Consider the following 19,026-nt stretch of genomic DNA (forward strand, 5'->3'; position numbering starts at 1 on the left):
CAACCACATACAAGGATCAAATACCAACACCCCATGACCAGACCACATAGTGGCTGAATAATACTACAATAATGATCATAAATAAAAACCACAATACTAATAACACTAATATTATCATCAGTACCATTATATACAGGAGCTCTGCACATATTGTCAGTGTACATGTAATACAGTGATCACCAGTGACATTATACACAGGTGCCCTGTATATAGTTGTCACGCTCCCGGTGTCCCAGCAGCACTCCTTACCTACTGAGCCGGTTTTACCATCCAGGCACCGCTCCGTACCCACTTATCCGGTCGCACCTGCATTGCACCGCTCCGTGCTGACTGATCCAGTCTCACCTGCATTGCACCGCTCCGTGCTCACTGATCCAGTCTCGCCATCGCACCACCGCTCCTTGCTCACTGGTCCAGTCCATGCGTCCACCGGTCACGCCTGCCGCTCCCGCTCTTACTCCCCTGAGTCCTGTTCCAGGTCTCAGGAGTCTTACTCTGACTGATGCCGATATAGGACCGGGCCACGCCCACTCACCTGGTCTTATATGCCCAGCACTTCTGCAACAGGAAATGACATGAGGCTGTGCTGGGTATATAAGACTGGCCTTTCCATGTGGGCGGGGCCTGATCATCGCTTGTGTTTCTTTGCTTTGTCTTGTGAGCTAGGTGCTCAGGTCCTTTAGTTCCTGTTTCCTGTATTACTGCCTTAAAGTACGCTGTAACCCTAGTGACCTGGTCCTGTCTTTGCTTCCTGATACCTGCACCTGTTCTTGTACTGTCCTATGGGACTCCATGACCCTGGTGACCTGGTTCTTCCCGTTCCTGCCACGCTAGTGCTCCAGCTACCGTGTACCCTGCCCTCCAGGTGGGGTGCTTGGTCCAGTGGATCCACCTCCTGGGCCTACCAGTCCTCCCTGGTCCTCACAATAGTGTATAGCGTGTGTGTGTGTGAGTGTGTGTACATGCAATACACTGACTTACCAGTGACGTCTCTAGCTGAAGTTATACATCTTCATTTTTCTCTTCATCTGGCGCTGACCACCATCACCGACACAACTCTGCAGAAAATAACAGTCACCTATAGCTGATCACTCCCAGAGCACATTTTACACTTTTTCCCCAAATTCTGAAATATGTCAGACTTTTTTTCCCCCATGGAAATGTGCCACCCCCAGGTCAGCACCCGGGCTGCTCGGATCCGGATCCGCGGTGGCTCGAGGGGTGTCCAGACCCAGGGGTCATGCTGCCACTCAAATGAAGGGGGTATTTACAGGGTATTGTATATTTAAAGTTCGTGACACCACCCGTGGTGTGTGGTAAGGTGGAGTACCACCGGTACCGTTGGGGAGTACACGGGGTGATGACGGGGCAGCCAGGTGTTGCGACCCTCCCGGTCAGGCGCCACTGAGTACTGCACCCATGCTGGGACAGTACTTCCAGGTAATACTAAGGGCCAGAATGAGGTGTGTACGCACAGACACATAGCAACCAGTTCTCCCACTCCAGTAGATGGGAACCTTGGGCAGTCTCCGGAGGGGCCTGGCCTTCAAATTTTGTCAAGGGATGTAGCGGAGGGGCTAGGGGCTAGAGTGCAGAGGTTGTCAGGAAGAGAGCCAGTCTGGTGGTGGTGAGCGGCGGTCATGAGGCGGATAGGCGCGCTGCCACTAGTCAGACCCTGCACGGGGTAGTAACCGTTAGCGGGGGAGAACGGTCACCTGGTGAAACAGTACGGTGTTCCTGGTGACTAGGCATGTACGGGGTACAGGTCCCTAGAGCAGACTCCAGTTTAACGACCTGCTAAACCTGCTGGTCAGGGGAACTACACGTACCTCACCAACCTCAGAGTCCAAGCCTCAGCAGCAACGCAGGGACCCATAAGGGGACAGAGCCTGGAGCCATCTCACTTGGTGCACGCTGCCAGCAAACGGGCCAAACACAGGGGAGAAAAGGCAGCAGCGACTCCCAGGATAGACCCCCATGGTACTCCACATCAGGGGGTTATCCGAACACAGAGTGCTAGGAAGGCGAGCTAACAGGTTACCCTTAGACTGGCCCGAAGGAGTCCTGGTCCTACATGGTTCATCACTACAAACCCCCGGGTCAGCTCATCGCAACATACAAAGTGAGTAAAAACCAGTTAAAAGACTTTTGGACTCAGCCTGTGTTATTCCGGGACCCGCTATGCTGCTCACCTGAGCCCCTGGAGCCTGCCTCACTCATGGGAGGCTACATCATCTGGCTGCAGACCCCATCAGCCCCAGACGCTCGTAAAACCTGCAGCGGCGGTCATTCACATCCCTGACCGCAAGCCGTGAGTGGCGTTACAACATATATAAAAACTGACATTACCTGTTCACCATATTGAACAAGCCCTGTGGCGTCACTGAACAGGATCAGCACCCCTGGGGCATCACATACTCACTCAGTCCATAAAGCTTACACCGACAACTTGGTAAACCAAAGTTCTGGACACTGCTGCCTCTGAGGGGAGCTAGTTTGGGTCCCGTCCCCAATGGTGTTGCCTGATGATCTGTGACCTCTTCCCTGGCACTTTGTCTACTTCTTAGTTGGCCCCGGTAGCGTAAAATTAATTGGGTCCCGCTCCCCAGTGTGGCTAACTGTGGGAGCTTTCTCTCAGGGTTCACGCTTGGGATTTTCTGGACCTTTTTGTGGAAAGTCCTTTCCCCCTCATTGTGCTAGTACCCCGATTTTGGAGCGGTTGGAGAGCGGATCTTGAAGGCTCCGTTCTCGTCGTGTGAAATGTCAGGTTGCCTGAAGCTACTCCCTGAACTAGGGTCCACGTACCCCATCGTGCCCTGGTCCCAGCCCAGTGATGGTAAAAGGCTGCCGGCTGTCCTCCTCGACAGTTCCATGCCCCTTGTCATGATCCCCTGCGACCAGGGTCCAGCTCCTACTAGGCCCAGACCACCGTCTGCCACCTAGTTACTTCCAAGGAGCCCGGCTCCTGACCTCCTTTCTCCTTCACCTCCAACACTACACTGGCCTCCTCCTGACACTCCTGACCTCCCCTTACCACCCCCAAAGTGGGCGACCCTATAACACTCAGGCCATCCACTGGTGTCTTTGGTGGGTGTGGGGCAGAGTGTTCCTAGGATTTTGATTATCTGGTTTTAGCAACACCACATGTTGGGGACCCGTAACCAAGGAGGAGGTGGATATTGCACAGAAGGGCAGATTGCACAATACCCTGTGATGACCTGATAGGTCAGGGCGTCACATTCCCCCTTGGTTAAACGTAGCTCGTCCCCGAGCTACAGGACATCAGAGGTTTATTATTTTTTTTTCAACTGTAAAATGGAAAATAGAAAAGAAACATTTTTACTTACACAATACGTCCCTCATTAGGGAGGCTGGCACTTAAACGTTACTGAAAACTTTGAGAGTTCATCATTCCAACGATGGAACGCTACCAGTTGCAGTAATGGAGGCTCAACCTGCTCCGTTGCAGCCTCTTTCTGCAACAGTCCAGTCCCAATGTCCCGGATCCCATTAACCCGCCACCCAAACAACCTGACCCCCTGCAAACCTATTGTGGGTCCGTGACCAGGTTAAGGTCCCGGGTGTTGTAGTAGACGACTCTGGTGGGCACAGGAGGTGCAACTATTTACAACAACAAAAGTTCGTGTTGTCCACAACCAGTCCTGTGACCATGACCCATTTTTACTTTATATATCTAACAAAGTCCATGTACCGGGTGTATACGCTATGAAAATCTTGCAAATCAGGTAACTTTTACTCGTTTCATTCAGACCCTGTTGATTAGACACTCATTTTCTAACAATCTCCACATGAAAAATAACAAACTTTGGAAAACAACAAACGAAACACCGATACCTAGCAATTCTGTTACTATATTAGACATTACTGGTACCTCTAACTGGGAGGCTGGTAATTAACAGCGGTGGCAGACACAACCTGCTCGTCAACCATGGCGAGCCGCTTAACATCGAGGGCATACCAACCCCGCTCACTCAAATGCCGCGTGTAGCCAACCACCTCTCCCGGCTTCAGATTACGGTAGTCTCTCGGGAGATGCTGCTCTATATCTCTCCAAGCAACGAACACCTCCTCGGAGAGATCCGCTTCCCAGAGGAAATCCCATCCTTTCTCAGGGTTGAACCACCTTACAAGGCCCCTGCGCCACGGCCCTCTGACGTGGAAGGTGGCCTTCCTTAGGTGTTCTTTCTCCCTCTGTGCACGGGCAACTATTTCCCGCTACCTCTGATCTGGATTTGTCATCTTCGGTCTCAGCTGTGGGCGTTGTCGTTCCTAGTAGGGAGCGTCAGCGTTCGGCCTCGGCTCCCTAGCTGGCTCTGTCTTTAGGTGCACTCTTGCGGCCCCAACAGCCGTTGGGACGCCGTGCGGCAGTGGAGCCGGCAGCTCTTCAGGCTCCACCGCCGCCATTGTAGATAGAAGAACCGACTGCTCCACCTGGGGTTGCAGAGTCCGGGTGCTCCACCTCTAAGGACAGGCCCGGTGATGCGGCCGGGTCTGGTCTGGCCGGTGTCAGGGTGACCGCTGTCGTGACTGGGTCGAGGGACGGAACCGGGGTTCCTGCAGCTGGAGCTTCGTAAATGGGAGCTGAAGGTTCCGCTGCCGGGGTTGAAGTAGGCAGCTCGGTGTTCGCCGAGGACGGGGTTAGTGGCGGAGGGGTGCTCACCGGGAGCAGGGGAGGTCCAGATCCCACAGCCGCATTGGCCAGATTAGGGTAGTCAACAGGGACTGGGTAACCGCTTACCCTGTCTTTACGTGGGATTTCAATCTCACTGGCTCTGTTGGGGGAGACCTCCCGGTCTCTCAGGGTCACGGAGGTGAATTTCAAATCAGAACTGCGCAGATGTATATGAATCAGGAAAATGACCACACAGAGAAACGTGTCTCTATTTGGGAGAAGTGGATGCCTTCTGCCAGTGTATTCAAAAGCATAACATTTTATACAGCTTTTTGGACAGTCCTGTAAAACAACATTCCTTTAAGGCATTCAGGTGTGTCTGGGAAGAGAGGAAAGTCTATTCAAGAATATTGCTTAATCATGAGTCTAACCGGTTTTCCAAGACTGGAAGAAGACATTGAAGAATGTCACTTTACTAATTTATGAGACTGCAAACTCATTACTTAGCCCTAAGCATAGTTGGTTTACGTTTACAATCCTTGCAACATTTCATTCAGGTATATGTAAAAAGCAATACATAAAACATAGAAAATACAGATTAATCTTATTATAATATAATATCATACTGGACAAACGATTCATAGCCTAGACCTTCACAGTCCCCCCTTAATAAGATTATCTGTCTACTTACTCCGTGAGGGCTACCCAGAGACTACAGTGTCTTATAGATATGGTATATAGGTGCGTGCTATCATGCTCTTTCCTAGCATCTTCACCTCAGTTCCCACAGAGGGGATCCGGGCCCCATGGTGCCCTTCTATAACAACCTGCTAAGTTTGACTTTGAGTTGTTGAGCTTTGATGGTAACCATTGTGTCAGATTTGGAGGGGGCTACTGGTGTATGTAATACTGAAGAGAAGGTTGCCATGGCTATAGCCTCGTTTGTCCCCTTTTTACAAATCTTCTTACAGCAAGGCAAAATACAGTAAACAATAATTATAGCAAAAAAACAACACTAGAAGGGTTATAATCCCTATATGAATTAGTATCCCTTTCATAGAGGTCATCCAACTAAACCAGTCACCCCAAGGATTGGTTACCCCTGAATTTTCTTTCAATTCTTTAGTTAGGGAATTTAATTGTTTCAGGGCCTGGGTAACCTTACCATTTGCGCCTGTTTCATCTGGGACATAAGTACAACAGGCCTCTCCTATCATTGCACAGACACCTCCTTTTTCTGCTAATAGCATATCCAGAGCCATCCGGTTCTGGTTGGCCAGCAGAGTAGTCTGACCCAACTGAGTAGCTAACCCAGTTAAGGCGTTCCTGAAGTAATTAACAAATCTCTGTTGATTATAATAGAGATAATTGATCCATGCAACATTCTTATTCACAGTAATAATGGGAAGTAAGGACTTAAATCCTGCTGCTACTTCATCTCTGGCCTTATTCTCATCTGGGACCCCCCTTGGGACTCCAATTACATCAATATATACATGGGGGTCTTCCAATAGGTCATTGTTTGACACAGTTCTACGGGGCCTGGTTCTACCTTGGTTACTTGTTCTTATCTGCTCAAAGGTAACTCCATGATTTACAGGGCTTATTAGGATCGGCATTAACACTTTCATTAGGGCACATTATCCTGACCAAGGAAGTTTGAGTCTAGATCTTATCTTGAGGTTAGCACATAACAAAACAACATTTGCTACACGTTGTCTGTGGTCTTTTCCAGATGTTAAATGAGAAGGAGGATACTTGGTTGGTGCTAGTCCTGTCCAGGGCCGACTCGTGAACCTTGGTGATCTGCTCTTGATAAAGATCCAAAGCTTGATGAGGCTTCATGTGAACAGTTTGAGGCGTTGACTCAGAGAAGCCTTCTGAGATAATGGGTGGAATGGCAGCCGCTCTCTGCTTCAGTTGTTTTAGGTCCATTGGTTTCTGAGGCGAAGATCTTAACTCGCGTGTCACTGCCAGTGCTCAGCAGACTAGGCCGGGGAGACATCAGCCTGGTGGGATGGGCTCTCCCAAAACTTTTCCCAGGATTAGAGGGTTAACAGCTGGCATTTTGTATTAAGGCAAATCAACGAATATATTTATATATGTGTTAGAAGAAAACAAAAGCATTCATATATATGTATATTGGGCTACATCGACTAAACTACATATAGGGGTCTGTGAAATGGCTGAATTAAGTATTTCAGGTTACTCAATTCTTATGGTGCCAGTCCCCCCTAAAGACTTATTTCTGCCATTTCCGAGTACTAAGGGTACTGTGTTCCCTTAGGAAGAGAGGGAAAGAGATCTGTTGGGAAAACCTGCCTGACTGAACGTTGAGGCATGGGCGGAGAGGGGAAAGGGTTTTCTTCACCGGTTTGAGACTAAAGACTCCTAGACGAGTCCTCACCCTTTGTAGTTGGACTTTCCCATGTCTCAAGGTTCTCTAAGTCCTCTTTTCTACGTATTTTGGCAATGATGGTCTGACACTGTACAGGTCTTTTAAAAAGGATAAATACAAGCAAAACGCTCAGTGTAGCTTCGGTGGGCCGACCCTTCTGCAATGCGACGTGTGAATCCATGTTGCCCTGCCGTCGTGCTTATTGACATGTCTGTGGCTGGATGGCTCATTCTCGCTTGTCCTTTTAGGATCAATCAGTCCCCTGACTGAAGACCACGTGCTCCTGACACTGATTTAAAATCTGGAATTGGAGAATACACCTGTTTATCACACTATTTAGTCAATCATATAAAAAAATTGTACATGCCTGTGATAAACCAAAAAAATATCTTACAAATAGACCTGTTTATCACGAAAAGAAGTTTCCACCTTTCTATAAAAATATACACTTTCTTTACTTCTGTAAACCCATTTTTTTCATACCACCTCCATCATGTGCTTTTCAGCAATAACGTCGCTTTCTGCACTGGAATGATTCTGACCAAACCTGGAAAGAAATTTACACAACACGCACAAACTCACATAAACCTACTCATGGTAGATGTATATGACTAATCTGCAATCACCGGAGCAGTAGAGCGGATGAGGGGAGTGTTTCTACGAGGTCTTTTTAGTTTCTCTACTTTGTATTAAGCACAGGTCTTACAAGACTTGGTGTGTCTGGCCACCTGGGTACTGAGCACTGGTGCCGCCCATATCTTGTCCACCACCACACTTATAATGATCTTTGTCACATGTGTTCATGGGTTACCTGGGCCATTATTGAGTAGAGCACTCATGGCAGAGAAAGCTTACCGCCCTTTATCCACAGACCTTCCTCAGTCACTGGCTCCCTGCGTCTCACACTCCGTTCCTTGCTGAATCGCTTGTTCCTGTAAGGATTTAAAAACACAAGTAGTGACCAATGTCACGGACGTGACAGGAGCCACCAAGGTACTGGTCTGCATTGGTAAAGGACTCTCAACTCTAGGCCCATTCACTGCTTCTTTGCTGTCTGCACCTGTGCGAGAGCCTCCACCTGGGCTCATATGCACTCTACGGTCTTTATAGGGTTTTCACGTCACACTAGAAAAGATCTGCTGCCTATAGCCACATTTGACTATCTTACCCCTTTCCGCTCTACAAACCACAGCAATCGCAAATCTTCATCTCGTTCTCCTATTCCGATGGGAGAGGAGTGGTTCGATTTTTATTACCTCATGTTGTGTAACCTCAGCATATCCAGTGCAGAATCAACCAGCATCTTGGTATCTGGATCCATCTACGAAAAAACTTAAAATCTGCATTAGCAATGGGCTCATCTGAGACATGTTCAAAATCTGACAATTCTTGTTACAGCAGAGCAATCATGAGATATAGGTCTGTCTGCTGTATCCTCCATTACAGAAGAAAACCTAATAGACAAACTCAATTGATTAACAAATTAAAAACTTAAAAATAGGTCTTTCCCCCCTTTTTGAATCCATTATCCAAAGCATAATTAGATTCAAAAAGTGTGTGTCACCGGAGCTCTACATTTAGGCACAAAAGTCACATTGTATAGATCATACCTAACCGGGAACACCATAAATATGTTATGTGTAGCCTTATAATGGAAAACGATTTCAATGACTTTTCAACCTTTGCTTGAAACACAGAAATCTGCATTACAATCTTTCTATAAAAAGAAAACAGATTATTCAATACATTATATATCAAACACAGAATGCCATAAATCATCCACCGTAAACCAAATTATTAAAATTATTAATACATTAGATTATTAATAAAGATTATAATAATTAACTAATTGTACACAGCCTGACCTCTATGCTCCAATATCTGCCAATAAATCTAAACATGTCCACAATTTAATTTATTCTGTTTAGATAGAATCAGTAAAATAAAACACTATTGTCAATTACTTTTTCCAATATAATTTACAATGCATTGCTAAAGTAGAGAAAAGTCTCCTTTTTTTTTTATAGCAAACAATAGGACTACCCCCCTGTAAGTTGAAACTTTAGTTGTTTGACCCACAGACTGGAAATACCTGTATTTTGGGTCCACACCCTGAAGCCAATAGCAAACAGGGCTTGTCTTCCCCTGCCATCTCCAGCACAACCACTCATTCATTCATTCATTCATTCATTCATTCATTCATATTAAATCTTTCAGTATTATAAACTTTTACTAACAGCTTTAATTTAATATTTTCAATATAGCAATGGATGTTAACATTTTGATCCCTGAGGCTCACATTGCAAATACTCATTAAATCCAATTTCCTACTAACCTGACACTCTCTTTATGACTGACCCAAGTCCCAAATATTTCTTTATATATATTTAACCATGATCTTAGTCTAATTATAGATAAAACACCTTTTTTTCTGTCTGAGTATGTAGTAGTCCACCCAATCTGTTGTTTAAACATTTACACATTACATGGTCTTCTTCACACATCCCCCTCTCACTTCTTTTGTAATAACCATGCCTCGACCACCATGTGCTTCATCCACCATTTTTAGATCTGACCTAAAATAGCACATGGTTTATCATAGTATTGCGGCCTAGAGTCTCCACATCCACAACAAAGTTCACTCTCATCTGGATTTTTCCAGTGACAGCTAGAACAGGCCCATACCACACCATCGCCATTTTTGGTCGCTCACAAGGTACATTTTTATTATATACATAACTCAAAATTCTGTCTTTCTTTTCCCTTTCCCCTTCTACCCAATTCTCTCTATATAGACACTATATAGACTTCTAGAAACCCTTCCCCATGCATTGTTTTTCAAAACACCTTTTTTTTTTTTTTTAGTGTGCTAATCTAGCAAAGTTCTCTGCAACAATATACATTGCTGGGGAATTTTGAGACCTTACAATAGATAACACAGTTTGTATATACTGTACACTAATATCCATGAAAGAAAGGAAAATCAAAATATTAATGAAATACTGGCAGTCTGTATCTCAAGAAATCTAATTCTCCATAATACACGTCTCTGTTGGATCTATTTTTTCTAAATGGATATAATACCTTCCAACATTATTGGGGTAAGTCTTTTATGAATTTTTAGATTAGCTAACACGGTGCAAAAATATGTATTTACTTGCCCCTATTCTATTTTAAGATATAATGCTGCCACACTTTTACAACACCAATTGTTCAAAATTTTCACTTATTTGTACAATAAGGGGTCGACACTTCAGGGACTCAAAGTAACAAATTTTGTACTTGTAAACTCTCTATTCTCACCAGGCTATCCAACATATTCCTCTGATTCTTCCTGAATCGTCTGACCACCTTGTAAAACCATTTGCTGGGCAACTTCCCCCAGCATGATGTATATTTGAATTAGCTGGGTTAACATACACCCCTGTCTCCTGCACCTTCTTCTTCTATTTCAACCTATCCTTCTGACTGCAACATCTGCGCTACACTTTACCAAACACCTGTGCATCTTCCCACAATCCTTTATCTTTCAACTTCACTTTCTTTCCCTTCAGCGCCGCATTCCATGTGACGGCTATAGCCATCCGCTCCTAGGCAAACCTAACACCTTAGAAATCTCTGAGGCATGGCGCACAACTTTCTTTTCCTCTCTGTCTGTCACTAGTTCTATAACATTCTGCAAACCTTCTCAACTTTCTTTTTCTCCACCTAAGCATTGTTGCTGTCTTGACGGCAGTTGGATTACACTAATTCAAGACTATATGGTGCACGCTACAGTCCGGCCGGCACTGGGGCGTTCCACCCTTACTCTAGCTCCCTCAGCTAAGTAAAAACAAAAGGTGTCCCGTGAAAGGAGGAGGACGTACAAAAATGTCACATACAAGAATGTCCCGCCCTCCGGACTTGGTCAGCTGTACCAATTTATTGTCCTAATCCCTATCTTCGATCACGGGTATCCCCCCCGTATCCTCAAACTACGGATCGGGTCAGTCTATCCAGCTATATCCAACTGCTGCCGTCTTACTCCCTACAATCCATCCTCCGGATCCCTTGTGACAATTGAAATCCACACCACAGGGTAGGATTCGAGCTACTGGGCCCCCAGCGGGCGTCACCACCGAGTCACTATCGGTTACCTTTAACTCCGATGGGGACACAAGGCCTGTCACCCCCTCCTCTCCCAAAACAACCTTGTCGGCAGTGAATACACAGTATGTAACACTTACCGGGGCTGTTGGTTGATCAGGCCTGTTGGAGCGGAGGGAGGTCCTGGTCCGTGACGTCCAAGGTATCGGGGTGTCCAGGTATCGGGGTGCTCCTTATGGGGGCCCCACGTTGGGCGCCAAACTGTTGGGGGAGACCTCCCGGTCTCTCAGGGTCACGGAGGTGAATTTCAAATCAGAACTGCGCAGATGTATATGAATCAGGAAAATGACCACACAGAGAAACGTGTCTCTATTTGGGAGAAGTGGATGCCTTCTGCCAGTGTATTCAAAAGCATAACATTTTATACAGCTTTTTGGACAGTCCTGTAAAACAACATTCCTTTAAGGCATTCAGGTGTGTCTGGGAAGAGAGGAAAGTCTATTCAAGAATATTGCTTAATCATGAGTCTAACCGGTTTTCCAAGACTGGAAGAAGACATTGAAGAATGTCACTTTACTAATTTATGAGACTGCAAACTCATTACTTAGCCCTAAGCATAGTTGGTTTACGTTTACAATCCTTGCAACATTTCATTCAGGTATATGTAAAAAACAATACATAAAACATAGAAAATACAGATTAATCTTATTATAATATAATATCATACTGGACAAACGATTCATAGCCTAGACCTTCACAGCTCGTACCGCCAGGCTCCTCATCTTTTCCCTCCAGTGATCCAGTATGAACAGGAACTGCGTCCGCATCCTCCTGCAAAGCTGCTCTGTCTCCTCCTTGATCCAGGTTGCGGTCCCAGGAACAGCACGCTCCGGTGACTAGTCTCACGCAGCCGCCATCTTGCCTCTGCGCTGTCCAGGAACGTTATGGCAGAGTCCTGGAGTCCCTGCTTCTCTTCCGCTGCTGCTACATGTCGTCACGCCCCCTTGGTTTTCACTCAGCAGTCTTCTCGATGCTGTGCCCCTCTGGGAACTTCCGGTTCCGGACTCACACTCAGGACGAAAGGTGGGGCTTCTTCTTCACGCGCTTTCGCGGAGAAGATGGCGTTTTGGCGCAAAAAGATGGCAGGAAACTGGAATTTTGACTCGCGGTTTGAGTCTTCAAGGCGCACGTCACCCAGGTAAGTGGGTCCTGCTCGTATCCTGTTCCTGACGCCAGGAATTTGAGAAGCCGGGCTGCTTGGATCCGGATTCATGGTGGCTCAAGGGGCGTCCGGATCCGGGGGTCTTGCGGACACTCAAATGAAGGGGGTATTTACAGGGGATTGTATATTTAAAGTTTGTGATGCCACCCGTGGTGTGTGGTAACGTGGAGTACCACCGCTGCCGTTGGGGAGTACCCAGGGTGATGATGGGGCAGCCAGGTGTTACGACCCTCCACGGTTAGGGGGATGCCCTGGAACTTGGTGATTGAGTTGGGGAAGTTCCGTCGGGAGTGAAAGGGTCAAGTGCGTACTCAGTCAGTCTATAAAGCTGACACCGACAACTTGGTAAACCAAAGTTCTGGACACCGCTGCCGCTGAGGGGAGCTAGTTTGGGTTCCATCCCCGATAGTGTTGCCTGATGATCTGTGACCTCTTCCCTTGCACTTTGTCTACTTCTCAGTTGGCTCCGGTAGCGTAAAATTAATCGGGTCCCACTCCCCAGTGTGGCTAACTGTGGGAGCTCTCTCTCTCAGGGTTCACACTTGGGATTTTCTGGACCTTTTTGTGGAAAGTCCTTTCCCCCTCATTGTGCTAGTACCCCGATTTTGGAGCGGTTGGAGAGCAGATCTTGAAGGCTCCGTTCTCGTCGTGTGAAATGTCAGGTTGCCTGAAGCTACTCCCTGACCTAGGGTCCACGTACCCAGTCGTGCCTTGGTCCCAGCCCGGTGATGGTACAAGGCCGCCGGCTGCCCTCCGACAGTTCCGTGCCCCTTGTTACGATCCCCTGCGACCGGGGGTCCAGCTCCTACTAGGCCCAAACCACAGTCTGCCACCTAGTTACTTCCAAGGAGCCCAGCTCCTGACCTCCTTTACCTCCAACACTACACTGGCCTCCTCCTGACACTCCTCACCTCCCCTTACCCTCGCCAAGTGGACAACCCTATTCCACTCAGGCCGTCCACTGGTGTGTCTGATGGGTGTGGTGCAGAGTGTTCCTAGGATTTTGATTATCTGGTTTTGGCAACACCACAAGTTGGGGACCCGTAACCAAGGAGGAGGTGGATATTGCAGAGAAAGGCAGATTGCACAATACCCTGTGATGACCTGATAGGCCAGGGCATCACAGAAGACAGTATCCTCAAAAGTAAATTATATTACAGTAGTAATAATGTCCCCTAATTTTTTCCTACAGTAATTATATTCACCATTTGCCACCATAAACCAATGATTTATGTTCTTGTTCTGGCGCTATATAGTAATTATGCCCCAAACCTTTATTTAATAAATGTCTCCCTTCCTGGCCCCGTGCATTTAATAAATGTCTCCTATACTGGCCCCCTTTATTTATTTAATATTGTCTCCCATCTTAGACCCCTATGTTCCCCATCTTAGCCCCTCTGTTCCTCCGTCCCAGGCACACGTACACATAGACATGCACACTCGCAGAAAAACATACACACATGCTGACAGGTGCACCTAGACAGACACATGCACATATTCACAGAGATACACAGACTTGCACACATACATAACCACTAGAGAGAGGGACGCACACATACAGATATGCACAAGAACATAGCTGGGCACATGCAAGCACACAGACACATGTAGACATGCAGACAGGCAAACACATGCCCAAGAACGAACACATACGTAAACACACAGGCACAAGCATGCACACACGTAAGCACATACATGCATACAGTGGAGGGAAAGAAAAAAGCTCCAGCAGATATATAACCCCCTGTCATTGTTATCTCTGGACCTTCTCATTTTGCTGGTCTTCATATACACCTTGAGGTATCAGGGGGCATTTCATCTTCTATTTGACCCTTGGTTATGTTAGTGTAATACTATTGTATGTACTGAGGATTTCGATTGCGTTAGGGCAATGACAACCAGAGACGGGTTCTTGGTGCAAAGACGTTTTATAATATGTAACCACAATATGTACACAGAACAGAATATACACAGTAGAACATAAACACACTAAATACCTGCCGGGTTCGGAGCAAAGGGGAATTCCCGGGACCGCGCACCGGACTCCCCCAGGGAGACCACCAGGAGCGAACCCCTATACAGGGGCTGTCTGGCAATCACACCAGAAGGCCTAAATGCGCAGCAGCCAGGACACAAAAGGGCAACAGGTATAGTCCAAAAATGTCCGTATGTGATGCGAGTCCTAGGGTGGATATGAAACGGAAGGGACCGGGCAGTAGTGCCGACCAGAAACGGCAGACAGAGTCCGAGCACAGCTTGATGAGACAGGTGAAGTCCAGAGCTGGTGTCGGGTGTTTCAACAGGATCCAAACAGCAATCAGGAGATGAGAGCAGCAGGGCAGGAGTACACAGGAAGCAGTATACTCAGGCAACTAGACTAAGCTTAGGGGCGGGCTTTTGAACAGATGAACAGGACGTAGGGCAACAGAACAGAAAACTCCTTGTTAACAACAAATAGGGCAAGATCCTTCAGAAGAAAACTGGAAATCCCGGAACTCTGACAGTCGTCCTCCTCCTCCTCCTCCTCCGCTCGGATGTTACCCACAGGTTCCCAGAAATCGTCATCGGGGGGAGTACCCCTGCCAACATACCAGATACTGAAGCCGATGGAGCCGGGAGTCAATAATGTCCTCAACCATGAACTGCTCCTGGCCATCAACCATCACCGGCGGAGGAGGCACGATATGACCTTGAAACGTATTAGGGGAAACTGGTTTCAGCAGAGAAACATGAAAGACCGGGTGTACCTTTAAATTGTGCGGCAACCTCAGCCGACAGTCCACAGAGGTCACTATCCCGGTGATCTTGAACGGACCAATGAATTTCTGCCCCAGCTTCTGCGAAGGAACACCTAGTTTCAGATTCTTGGTGGATAACCACACCAAGTCCCCTACCTTATACATAGGTGTCTGTTTCCGGTGAGTGTCTGCCGACTTCTTGTAACGCTCGAGCCGAAGCCAAAGAGTCCTTTAAAACCTCCAGATTCCGTTGTAGCTCCATCAATCTGTCCTCCACCGCTGGCACCAAAACCGCCACCGGTGACCTAGGCAAAATATTCGGATGGTTACCCAAGTTAGCGAAAAAGGGCGTTACCTTAGTGGAGCTGCTCTGAGTGTTATTATACGAGAACTCCGCCAAAGGAAGCAGCTGCAACCAATCGTCCTGCAGATGGCTGACATAACATCGCAGGTACTGCTCCAGGGTTTGATTAGTCCGTTCGGTTTGCCAATTTGTCTGGGGGATGGTATGCAGAAGACAAACAGACATCAATATGGAGTGCCGAACAAAACCCTTTCCAGAACTTAGAAGTGAACTGCACGCCCCAGTCAGAGATGATCTCATCCGGTACCCCATGCAACCGAAATATATTCTGGATAACCAAATCCACTGTCTCTGCGGCTGAGGGAAGACCGGTACATGGAATAAAGTGAGCAGCCTTTGTCAAATGATCCACTACCACCAAAATGGTATTGTTACTGCCCGAGACGGGCAACTCCACAATAAAATCCATTGAAATGGATCCCCAAGGGCGAGATGGTACGGGCAACGGTTGAAGGAGTCCCGTAGGAGCCACACGAGGGACCTTGCATCGGGCACAAACCACATATGAGTGGACAGTCTTTCACATCCTTTAAACAGGTAGGCCACCAGAAAAAAAAAAAAAACAACTCAAATTCCTGCGTCTTCTGTACTCCCCTATAACATGCCAACATGGAGTCATGGACCAACTTGAGGACCCGAAGTCTTACAGCCTCCGGGACATAAATACGTCGCTCTCAACCAAACACACCATTCCGAAGGACAAGAGTCACATCATTCGGGGGGGGCAGCAAGAAATACGTCACAATCATAGGCCAGCTTGATGTCCTTCCACAAGTCCTGGTCCCGGATTACGCCAACAAAATTGGCATCTGATAAAACGGTCTGAGACGGGGTTCCAGTCACGGAGTCCATGGCGTGGATTCGGGACAAGGCATCGGCTTTCCCATTACGTGACCCTGGATGGTATGTAACGATAAAATTAAACAGGTTAAGGAACAGGCTCCAACGGGCTTGCCGTGGAGACAGGCACCTGGCAGATTTAAGGAATTCTAGGTTACGATGGTCTGTGAGAATTATCACTTGTTGCGCTGCTCCCTGTAAGTGGTGTCTCCATTCCTTAAAAGCAGAAATAATCGCAAACAATTCCTTGTCCACAATGTCATAGTTCTTTTCTGCAGGGGACAACCGGCGAGAAAAGAAAGCACACGGGTGCAAGAGATTCTTGTCCCCAGTCCTTTGTGAAAGGATAGCCCCTAATGCATAATCGGGAGCATCGACTTCCACAATAAAAGGGAGGAGTGCGGGATTCGGGTGTATTAGTATTGGCGCTGAGGTAAAACAAACCTTGAGACGATTGAAAGCTTCCTGGGCCTGGGCGGACCACACAAACTTCTGCCCCTTTTTGGTTAACAGAGTGATAGGACGGACGATCTCTGAAAAGTTGCGGATAAAGCGTCTGTAAAAGTTAGCAAAACCGACAAAGCGTTGTACCTCCTTGATGTTTCCCGGTTCCGGCCAGTCTAGAATTGCCCGTATCTTGCCAGACTCCATGTTCAGTCCCTGAGGAGAGATGACATATCCTAAAAATTGTATCTTTGAGCAATGGAATTCGCACTTCTCCAGTTTAATATACAGGTGGTTATCCCTCAGACGGGTAAGTACTGTCTTGACGTGCTCCTGGTGTTCCTGTAGGGAATCAGAAAAGATCAAGATATCATCCAGGTAAATCACCATGAACTGGTCCATTATATCCCTAATATCGTTGACTAGGTGTTGGAAAGCCGCAGGGGCGTTACAAAGTCTGAAAGGAATCACTAGATACTCATAATGTTCATACCGACATCTGAACGCTGTTTTCCACTCGTCCCCAGGACGTATGCGGAGTAGATTATATGCACCACGGAGATCCAATTTAGTAAATATTTTGGCCTGTTGTACTCTCTCCAATAGTTCGGGAATCAGCAGTAACGGATACCGGTTCCGGATGGTTCTTATTTAGTTCCCGGTAGTCGATACAAGGTCTCAGAGTCCCCTCTTTCTTTTTCATGAAAAAGATGGGTGCCCCTGCTGGTGAGGTAGAAGGTCGAATAAATCCCTTGGCTAGGTTTTCATCGATGTGATCTTTTAGTGCTTGTAACTCAGGTGCCGCCAACGGGTAGACATGACCAAACGGGATCTCTGCCCCTGGGAGTAAGGCGGGCTTTGCACACTGCGACATCGCAGGTGCTTTGTCGGTGGGGTCAAATTGAAAGTGACGCACATCCGGCATCGCATGCGACATCGCAGTGTGTAAAGCCAGGATGATACGATTAACGAGCGCAAAAGCGTCGTAATCGTATCATCGGTGCAGCGTCGGCGTAATTCATAATTACGCCGACGCGATGGTCCGATGTTGTTCCTCGCTCCTGCGGCAGCACACATCGCTGTGTGTGAAGCCGCAGGAGTGAGGAACATCTACCGGCGTCACTGCGGCTTCCGTAGGATATGCGGAAGGAAGGAGATGGGCGGGATGTTTACATCCTGCTAATCTCCGCCCCTCTGCTCCGATTGGCCGCCTGCCGTGTGACGTCGCAGTGACGCCGCACGACCCGCCCCCTTAACAAGGAGGCGGGTCGCCGGCCACAGGGACGTCGCACAGCAGGTGAGTGTGTGTGTGAAGCTGGCGTAGCGATAATTTTCGCTACGCCAGCTATCACCACATATCGCTGCTGCGACGGGGGCGGGCACTATCGCACTCTGCATCGCAGCATCGGCCTGCGATGTCGTAGTGTGCAAAGCCCGCCTAAGTCTATGGGACAATCATACGGTCTATGCGGGGAAGCCGATCTGCTTTTTTTTTGTCGCATATATCAGCTAAGTCATTATAAACCGGGGGTAGAACAGGTACCTGTACAGTGCCCTCCGCATTCGGTGTTACTGGAACCGGTACAGTTGGACTAATGGTCGGACCACTCTGGGGTGGGAAGGATATTTCTTTAGTCTCCCAATCGATGACTGGATTTGTAGACCGCAGCCAAGGAATTCCTAAAATTATCGGAAAAAGGGGGGAAGAAATCAACATGAAAACAAGGGTCTCCTGCTGACCTGGTTTCATCACACATTCAAGGGGTACTGTCTCCCGATCAACTGGTCCAGAAACTAATGGAGAACAGTCTACCGTCTCCATGGTAACCGGTGAGGATCTCTTTGTTGACTCTGGATACCGTGTTTCCTGGCAAAAGAAGAGTCCATGAAATTTCCCCCTGCCCCAGAGTCCATCACAGCAGATGTAGGAATTTACTGTCCCTCCCACCGTATCTGAATGGGAAGCGAGCAATGGGTGTATTTCCCTTCTGGGTCCTTAGGTGAAGTTGACATCAATGTCGAGGGAAATACCGCATCCAGGTGTAAACTTGCCTCAGAGATATCGGACTCTGCGTCCGTGTTGTCACACTCTGCCATTGCAGCCAGTACCTTATTCGGGCGATTTGGGCAGTCAATCAGAAAATGGTCCGATTGACCACAATAGAAACAAACGCTCACGGAGCCGATGTTCACGACGTTCATTGGTCTCTCGCCTTTGTAGAGAGTCCACTTGCATAGGAACATCCTCGGCCTCCCGTGGCATCTTGTGAGCGGGTTCTCGAGAAGGAAATGAAAAGTTGG

General features: G+C 47.6%; 1 long non-coding RNA gene across 3 annotated transcripts in view; it reads right to left on the reverse strand.

The window, feature by feature from the left end:
* The window catches only part of LOC142295444 (uncharacterized), a 53,730-nt gene that overhangs the window by 25,183 nt on the left and 9,521 nt on the right, over positions 1 to 19,026 (reverse strand). For 2 of the 3 annotated variants that reach the window (XR_012751459.1, XR_012751461.1), the window contains exon 2: positions 982 to 1,058. The exons of the other annotated variant lie outside the window; for it this stretch is intronic. This is a non-coding gene — a long non-coding RNA (uncharacterized LOC142295444). The remainder of the gene's footprint in view (positions 1 to 981; positions 1,059 to 19,026) is intronic. 3 annotated transcript variants of the gene reach the window in all.

This window comes from Anomaloglossus baeobatrachus, chromosome 3 (genome assembly GCF_048569485.1).
Source record: "Anomaloglossus baeobatrachus isolate aAnoBae1 chromosome 3, aAnoBae1.hap1, whole genome shotgun sequence".
Lineage (NCBI taxonomy): Eukaryota > Metazoa > Chordata > Amphibia > Anura > Aromobatidae > Anomaloglossus > Anomaloglossus baeobatrachus.